At 41.6% G+C, this 7,500-nt stretch overlaps 1 protein-coding gene across 1 annotated transcript in view; it reads left to right on the top strand.

Moving 5' to 3' along the window:
* LOC143021142 (neuronal acetylcholine receptor subunit beta-3-like) overlaps window positions 1-7,500 on the top strand; it is a 589,791-nt gene that overhangs the window by 384,359 nt on the left and 197,932 nt on the right. The window lies entirely within an intron of this gene.

The following is a 7,500-nucleotide window of genomic DNA, read 5'->3' as shown; positions in this document are numbered from 1 at the left end:
CAACATCACACACACAATATTCAGCGAGTCAGTGAAATCTCTTCCTACACATAAATAAACAGCTGTCTACCCACATACAGAGGAACAGTTTTCATCTGTATACAAAACTTCCCACCAATCCTGTACAATACAGTACTGCAATACAAAGGGATATGCCTTTTCTAAATCCACGAATGGCTTCAGTAAATTTTTTATGTCCTTCATAAAACTTGTGCCTGATTTCTTCAGAATCATTCTTTCCTCCTTTACTTCATGAACTCTCTTCACTAAGGTCGTTTCTCGCTCAGTTTTATATAGTTTCATAGGCTTTATAGCCTTTCTCCTTATTCCCTTTTCGCCTACAGATTATTATCATGCTTTGGAACATGTGCATGACTCGGGATCATCAGCTGTTACCCTCCCGAATGAGAGCTTAGGGTTTGTATATAAAACGATTAGGGGCAATTCTGTGAATTCGTATACACATGCGTGCGCTCCCAAGCCCCTTGCTCAAGAGGTACAGTAATGGCTTGCAGTGTTAAGAAAGTTTTCATGCCCTGAGTGGTGCTCGATCTCGGGTCTGGTGTTGTAAGCCCTTGACACTAACCACAACACCAGAGAGAGAGAGAGAGAGAGAGAGAGAGAGAGAGAGAGAGAGAGAGAGAGAGAGAGAGGGAAATGGATAGATTGATAGAGAGAGAGATAGAGAGTGTGTTTGTGTCTGTTTCATACACTTATTCGAAGTGTGTGTGAAGTTGTCTGAAGTTTGTGTCATAAGTGCGTTTGTGCTTGTGTCATACACTTATTTTAAGTGTATAATAGGTATAGAAGCATAGAAACAATAACAGTACAAGACAGAATGTCACTCATATTACATACATACATATACCAAGGCGCTTTTCCCCCTTACAACGGAGGTAGCCAAAGAACAAATGCATAAAATCCACACACACCCATTTCACCCCCACATACTCCCCCCCCATTCACCACCCCTCCCCCCCTCCCTCTTTTCTTGGCTCCTCTTGGATGACAGGTCATCCCTACATCTTTCCCACTTCCCTGGGTCAGAACCAATGCAGCAAGACACAGCACATCCACATCATTATAACAATGGTCTCCAACTGTCCGGAAATAGATTCAATTTGGAAGTAGGTAGAAACAACTTCGCCAACCGTGTAGTTAATGAATGGAATAAACTTCCTGCACAGGTAGTGCAATGTAGTTCAGTTCGAAGCTTTAAAAATCATTTAGATAAACACCTAAGCAAGATGCTGTAATGATTATAATTTATTTCATATTATTTGTTTTTGTTTTGTTATCATTTGTCTGTTTTGATTTTCATTTATTATTAGTTATATGTCAATTCATTATTATTTACTATTTACCTGTTTGTTTATTATCTAACTATACCTATGCATTTATTTGTGCATTTTATTTGTTATTTGCATTATTATAGTTTTTATTTATTTATTTATTATGATTTTTTTTCGCATCCGACCTAGATATGGACCAAAAGGTCTCCTATCGGTATGCTCCGCCTTTATAATCCTTTGTAATCCTTTATTTATAGATTACCATTTCACTGAGTTAGTTTTCCAGAATACCTAGATTATAGAATTTCTAGGTTAGAGTGTACTTGTATTTAAGATTACATAGTACACTTTTAACCAAATTAGAACAAGTGTACAAAGATGGAGTAGAGGACATGTACAGTGTACTACAGTGTCTAAGTACAATACATATGAGGTCCGTGAGTACAAGAGTGTGTACTTGTAGTACAAATCCACATTTCGTTGAGGTTTTGTAAGAGGCCAAACGCCAAAATGTCCTTTGTCAAGAGTGAAGTGTGTTTTCTGGGAACCGCGTGTTTGGAATGAAATAAAAAAGATGTTTTAAGTGTAGCTTTGCAGAGTGATGGGTGTTTGAACGGGCCTCTGTTTTTTTTCTTTTTTCTTCTTCTTCTTCCTCTTCTTCTTCTTCCTCTTCTTCTTCTTCTTCTTCTTCTTCCTCTTCTTCTTCTTCCTCTTCTTCCTCCTCTTCCTCTTCATCTTCCTCTTCTTCCACTTCTTCCTCTCTTCCTCCTCTTTTTCTTCCTCTTCTTTTTCTTCTCCTTTGTCTTCTTTTTTCTTCTACTTCTACTTACTCTTCTACTTCTACTTACTCTTCTACTTCTACTTACTCTTCTACTTATTCTTCTCCTTCTACTTATTCTACTCCTATTTATTCTATTCATTCTACTTCCTCTTCTACTTATCCTATTTATTCTATTTCTACTCATTCTACTTCTACTCATTCTACTCCTTATTCTACTTCTATTTATTCTAATTATACTTATTCTACTTCTACTTCTACTTATTCTACTTATTCTAATTTTCTACTTTTTCTGTTTCTACTTCTTACCAATTTCCCATCTGTCCGTTCGTCGTGGTGGGAAGACACGAATATCAAATCACCTCTAAGATGCATCGCCAAGGAGGAAGAGGAAGAGGAGGAAGGAGAGGTTTTTGCCCGTCGACCTTCCTCGCTCTCCCTCGCCTCAAGAAAGAGACAGATTCTTAAAAAAAAAAAAAATAAATAAAAAGACGGTTGGACATAAAGAGCAAAAGGGATTTTCGTGAGGTTTTGTTAAATTGTTTTGTATTCGAACTTTTGGTGTTATGGATTCATGGTTTGTTTGTTTTTAGTTTATTTTGAACTTGAGAGGAAAATCTTGAGCTCGGACTAAGGAGCGAATGCCAACTTCTTGGGGTTGCACGACCAGGCATACGTAAAGATTTATATATATATATATATATATATATGTGTGTGTGTGTGTGTGTGTACAAGTATGAAAACTAGATAACATGTAGATGGTACAAAAAAGTTGATTCAATGTCTTCATTTGTCTTCTTTTTTGTGAGGGTTGTCGGATAGGCCTATCTCCCTTTGTACTTCCCGTCGTCTTGACGTCATATTGTCTATCGATGTCATTTGTTTATCTGTTTGTCTATTTGTTTGTAAATTCGTTCATGATAGTGTTTTTCTCTTGATACCCTAATTATTATGACAATTGCTGTGGAATTACGAACAGCTATGCCAGATGTATATGTAATGATAATGATGATGATAATAATAATAATAATAAAAAGAAAAAATGACAAGTGACAATCATTGGTAATGCGAAGCCGAAGACGTCGAAAATGTCGACCAACTTGTCCGAGTCTGTCGACTAACTTGATTCTCGGCGATGGCTTCGACGTCGTCGACTTTGGCTTCGAATCTTTTAGGTTTCGTCGTCCAACGCATCGAACGCGATGACGATGCAGGTTGCCGTCTATACGTACTGTAAACATCTACGCTTTTTTATATATATATATACATTTTTTTCTTATCCACCGTAGAAATTAATTTCCCTAATGGCTTTCATGGATGAACTGTGCCGTCATGCATAACGTTTTTGTCCTAATAACGCGTCTTATGACGTCATGTGTGCACGTCGAACCTCTCGTGTCGACATGACGTCATGTCGTACTTCTGTAGACGCAGTGTCTTTTATCGTGTTTCTTTCGTCATAATAATTATTATATATGTACAGAATGTTCACTTTTTTCATCATGAAATCCATTTATTTATTTTTTAATTTACCTATTTATTTGTTTGTTTATTTGTCTGCTTGTTGTTTTTTTACTTGTTTTGATAATCTCCCAGCTGTTATTATGATCATTTCGTTTGAACATGAATGAAACATGTAAAGTGCGCCATCGTCGCGATATCATTAATTTTAGCGCGGTTTGTGAGTCACGTGTGAGAGTGAATTCAGAGAACGACTTGTGATAGTGGCTTGTGAGACAAGGTTTTGAGAATGCATTGTGAGAGTGGCTTTCGTGAGTGCATTGTGAGAGCAACTTGTGAGAGTTTTGTAAGAGTGAGAGGGAACCAGGCCGAGGCCAGACAGTGGAACCATTTTACAGACGAAGGAACTTCGGCCTCCTTCTCCTCCTCCTCCTCCTCCTCCTCCTCCTCCTCCTCCTCCTCCTCCTCCTCCTCCTCCTCCTCCTCCTCTTCTCCTCCTCCTACCCGTCGCCGGAATAATCGCCGTGATTCTCCCATAATGATCTCCGTTATTCAAGCCTCCTCCTCCTCCTCCTCCCCTTGTGTGTATGTGGTTGTGTGTATATGTGCGTGTGTGTATGTATGTGTTTTTGTGTATGTGCAACTGTGTTTACGTGTGTATATGTATACGTGTGTGCGTGTGTGTACAAGTATGTATGTATATATATATAATATATATATATATGTGTGTGTGTGTGCGTGTGTGTGTGTTTGCGTGTGTGCGTGTGTGAACAAGTATGTATTTTTGTGTGTACATGTGTTTGTATGTGTTTGTGTGTGTGTGTGTGTGTTTGTTCGTGAGTGCGCGTGCGCCGTATATCCCCTCCCCCCCGCGCCCTTAAATGCTCCGTCGACGTCGACCAAAAATTCGTAAATGACAGGAAGCGCGAGGAGGAGGAGGAGGAGGAAGAAAAGGAGGAGGAAGAGGAAGAGGTCTTCGGCGATGACGACTGGAGGAGGAGGAGGGGGAACCGAGACAATTCTCCCTTGAGGGTGAGGTGTGTTGGGAACAGGAGGACGAGGAAGAAGAAAGAGGAGGAGGAGGAAGAGGAGATTAGGACGTTTAACAAAGAATGGAAATAAGAGGAAAAGGGGAAGTGGGAAGAGAAGAAGAGGAGGAGGAGGAGGAGGTGGAGACTGCAGAGGTTATTGAGTAGCGATGGGGAGAAGAGGGAAGATAGAAAGATAGGAAGAGAACGGAGGAGGGGGAAGAGGAAGAGGAAGAGGAGGGAAAGGAGGAGGAAGAGGCAGATAAGGGAAAGGAGAAGGAAGAGGCAGAGGAGAAGGTTGAAGATGATATAAGATTTTTTTTCCTTTTACCATGCGGCCCATGGCCCAAAAGGTCTCCCCGTGACAGAGAAGGCTGCAAACTAGATGAACGTAATGGCCGCCAGGTGATTTCATTCAGATGTGATCTCGAGGCGGTTACGGAAAAGACGCATGTAGGGAACCGGGTGTCTGCCTCAGGGTAGGGGAAAAAAAAAAAAAAAAAAACTACTTCCGCTAGAGGTCGTTGAGAAACGCTGTGTGTGTGTGTGTGTGTGTGTGTGTGTGTATGTGTGTGTATTTGTGTATGTGTGCGTGTGTGTGTTTGTGTGCGTGTACGTGCGTGTGTGTGTGTGTGTGTGCGTGTACGTGCGTGTGTGTGTATGTGTGTGCGTGTGTGTGTATCTGTCCATCGGCTTGTCTTCCTGTGTGTGTGTGTGTGTGCGTTCATAAACATATATAAAATATATATTTTTTTTACCAATTATATATATATAAACTACAGTCCAGTAGGTATACTCTCTCTCTTGCTATGTAGAGAAATCATTGGCTCAAGAAACATAATTTAATACAACCACAGGACACTCCGTACAATAGTTATAGCCACCACGAGTTAGGGAGGTGTCCCAGGCGACCTGGTGGATGCTTGGCTTGTGTATGAAATCACGTGATTCACGTTGAAAATGTAAAGGATTTTGCGACTTGTTCTTACTCTCCATTTTCACTTCACTTCCGTCTTCCTTCCCTACCGATCTCCTTATTCTTCTCTTCCTCCTTCTCCTCCTCCTCCTCCTCCTCTTCCTTTTACTTCTCCTTCTCCTCCCACTCTTTCTCCTCCTTTACTTCCCCTCTAATTTTTACTCGTCATCCACCCTCTCCTCCTCCTTCCCTTCTTCCTCCTCCTCTTCCTTCCCTTCTTCCTCCTCCTCTTCTTTCTACTTCTTCTTCTCCTCTTCCTCTTCTTCCTCCTTCTCTACTTCCCCCTCCCCTTCTTCCTCCTCCCCATCCATCTTCTTCTCCTCTTCTCCTCCTCTTCCTCTTCATGTAGACCACCTCCTTTAGTGCATCTTCTTCCTCCTCCTATTTCTCTTCTTCCTCCTGTTCTTCCTCTTACTTCTTCTCTTCCTCCTCCCCCTCCTCCTCGTCTTACTCCTCCACCCCCTTTTACTCCTCATATTCTCCATTTCTTCATCCAGTTGACTTCTTTTCAAGTGTCCCTTCCCGAGCATTTGCTCGATAAATATTCTATTGGCTTAAAGAGAAGTCCCTGCCTTTGTAAGTAAATAGATAATGGAGCCATGTACCTCCTCGGAAATCCTCGCTCGGGGCTAACCTCAGACTATCTTTCTTCGCAATTACCTTTGATAAGTAAACTATATCAGTATCAATAGCAGATCACCGCCTCCTCATCTTCCTCCTCTTCCTCCTCTTCCTCCTCTTCCTCCTCCTTCTCTTCTTCCTCCTAGTTCTTCTTCTTACGATAATTTTCTTTCCTCTTTCTTCGTCTCCTACCTTATTTTCCTCCTCCTCCTTCTCCTCCTCCTCCACCTCTTCCTTCTCCTCCTTTTCCTTCTTCACTCATATTTCGTTCTCTCTACTACTTGTGCTTTCTTCCTCCCTTAATCTTTCTGTTGCCTCCTCCTCCTCCTCTTCCTACTCATCTTAATCCTTCTTTTTATTCTTCGCTTCCCTCCTCTCTTCTCCTTTGATGTCTCCGTTCATCATCATCCTTCTCACCTCCCCCTCCCCCTCTTCCTACTCCTCTTAATCCTTCTTTTTATTCTTCGCTTTCCTCCTCTCTTCCCCCTTGATACTGTTCCCTCCTCTCTTCCCCCTTGATACTATTCCCTCCTCCCCTCCTCCTCCCCTCCTCCTCCCCTCCTCCTCCTCCTCCCCCTCCTCCTCCTCCCCCTCCCTCTCCTCCTCCTCCCCCTCCCTCTCCTCCTCCTCCCCTCCTCCTTCTCCTTCTCCTCCTACTCCTCTTTGTCTCTTCCCCCTGTTTCCTCTGTATTCTTTCTTTTCTTCTTCTTCTTCTTTTCTTCTTCCTCTTCTTCTGCTTCTTCTTCTTCTTCTTGTCCGTCATCAATCTCCCGGTAATCGTTGACCGGATCCCCAGACGTTCGAATTGAGTCCGGACAAAGAACATGACCCGGGTTGGGGGAGGGAAGACAAAGAGGAGGAGGAGGAGGAAGACGAGGAGAAAGGTGAGGAAGACGACAGTGATGACGACAAGGAAGAGGAGGAGAAAGGTGAAGATGACAGTAATGACGACAAGGAAGAGGAGGAGGAAGAAGAAAAGTCTTCTTCTTCTCCTTCATTTTCTTCCTCTTCTTCTTCCTCTTCTTCTCCCTCTTCTTCTTTTTCTTCTTTTTTCTTCTTCCCTTCTTTTTTCTCCTTCTTTTTCTTCTTTTTCATCTTTTTCTTCTTTCTTCTCTTTCTTCTTCTTCTCTTTCCTCTTTTTCTTCGTCTTCTTCTCTTTCTTCTTTTTTCTTTCTTTTTGTTCTTCTTCTTTCTTCTTCTTTTTGTTTTTCTTCTTCTCTTTCATCTTTTTGTTCTTCTCTTCCTCCTCCTTCTTCTTCTTCTTAATTTCCTTATTATTATTCTCCTCTTTTTCCTTCTTCTTCTCCTTTTCCTTCTTTTCCTTGTCCTTCTCCTTCTTCCCTT

The sequence above is a fragment of the Oratosquilla oratoria genome, chromosome 41 (assembly GCF_046742065.1).
Source record: "Oratosquilla oratoria isolate Oo_2021 chromosome 41, ASM4674206v1, whole genome shotgun sequence".
Lineage (NCBI taxonomy): Eukaryota > Metazoa > Arthropoda > Malacostraca > Stomatopoda > Squillidae > Oratosquilla > Oratosquilla oratoria.
The sequence above is the reverse complement of the archived record's forward strand: the minus strand, read 5'-3'. Positions and strand labels throughout refer to the sequence as shown.